The following is a 1,936-nucleotide window of genomic DNA, read 5'->3' as shown; positions in this document are numbered from 1 at the left end:
ACGTATTTCGAGGAACAAAAAAGCCGTATCTCGTAAGAAGCTTCCTACCGAAGCAGAGCGGATTCATTTCCAACTCAATTTTAAGATTGACGTCACAATCGATTGTTCAGCAACCAAACAAATAGATGACGCGATAATCGCGCGCAGTTACGCGGTCTGGTAGACTTCAAAGGTAGACTTCAAAGGTAGCCGCAGTCGGCACGATAAAAATAGAATAGCAACATCAAGGTGTATATTACATCCAGAGGTCGGAAACCTTTCGTATACACCATACAGTGTGCCAAAATATCAAAAAATGTCAAAATATTGTCAACTGGCGTGCCATACATTTTTAATTTTGTCATATTTACCGTTCCAGGCAAGGAATCCCACCAACCGCTAACCTGCAGCTGGCAACGCTATCGGTTACACAATTGATTCTTACAGCATTGGTCGCGTAGGGCATAAATTTTGGTCGCTATACCGCACTAGACCTATCGCCTGAAGTACGTTATATTTGCGTCATTTAATTTTGGTCGCGTACTGGTTGATCTTCTGTGGTTGCTTTGGTCGTTTCCAAGTCCACTGTGTTCGTTACCGTAGCCAATAAGTGACAGGCCCATCAAAGATGTTACGACGATTTGGCCTGACGATGAAAAATGTGCCCATCATTGTATTATACAAGTCTGTTTGATGTCACAATTAGGTTGGTCTGACACTAGCTTTCTCTGCAAAGCTCCAAATATCGCGGTAAAGGTTGTCGTTGCTCCAGATTTGGATTTACTATATAAAAAATGAATGAGAAAATCACATTTTCTGCCAGCCCCATAAAATTGATAGGCTGTCAGTAGAAATGGTGCACACCAAATTTAACTCAATTCCAAGCAGTAGAAGGAAAGTTATTGCAGTAGAAAAGTTTGGATTTGAATAAAAAAGTATTTACGGTGGCTAACTCTTTCATTATTTATTATAAAATCGTAGAATTAGAAATTTTTCTGCTGCAATAACTTCGCTTCTAGCGGTTGGAATTGGGTCAAATTTGGTGTAAATCATTTCTACTGATAGCATAACAATCTTATGGGGTGGACAAAAATTTTGAAATTTTATTTTTGATTTTTTTCATAAAAGATCCTAATTTTTCTATTGCCGTAATTTCGCTTTTTTTAATCAACCTAACAATTTTATCACGCAGCCAGTGAAATTTGAAGAAAAAGTGTTTTTAACAGTCAACCGCTTTACCCTTGTGCGTATCAGACGAAACTAAAACAACATATCCTTTCGTGAGACGAATACGATTCCGAATTCGCATTTTGACATCAGACTCATTATTTTTCTCTGCGACTCTCATTTAATACGTGCGGCTCAAGCTGCTGGCGCCGGACTATTCGGCGCCGATCGATTTGGCGTCCGAATAATGGACATATCAATGTCGAACGTTTTGGCCAACATGCGGCGGTTATTTTATTGCAAGGTTTTATCGCCTCCAATCATTTTTGGCAGCACACGAGTCGCATATTACCTGAAACGTGGGTCTTCTAGCGTGAAAATGCCTCAACTCCGAAATGCTGGTTCATAAAATACTCGCGCTCCCACAGGTTACACAGTGCACACCCTTAGACTAAACATTAAAGCATCCAAATGGTTTCATACAATATTATGTTGTCGTATATACATTTTTAGAGGGCTGCCCACATTAAAATGAAGAAATTAGGTCCCGGTAAATCGCGAGGGGGGCGAAAGAGATTTTCAAGATAAATAAAATCGTCTTAAAAAGACCCTGTTTTGGGTGATCTACGAGCTTTTTCCATTTTGAAAACTTCTGTTAAATGTTTTGCTACAGACATGGTTATAATATGTCGTGTGCTGCGTTAGATCATTTTGCGTGTCATGAAAAATCATCTCGAGTGCCACGAATGGTACGCGTGCCGGGGTTGCCAACCCCTGCATCAGACCATTT

This window comes from Botryllus schlosseri, chromosome 2 (assembly GCF_051294905.1).
Source record: "Botryllus schlosseri isolate E-star chromosome 2, Bs_hap1, whole genome shotgun sequence".
Lineage (NCBI taxonomy): Eukaryota > Metazoa > Chordata > Ascidiacea > Stolidobranchia > Styelidae > Botryllus > Botryllus schlosseri.
Note: the sequence above shows the minus strand (reverse complement) of the source record.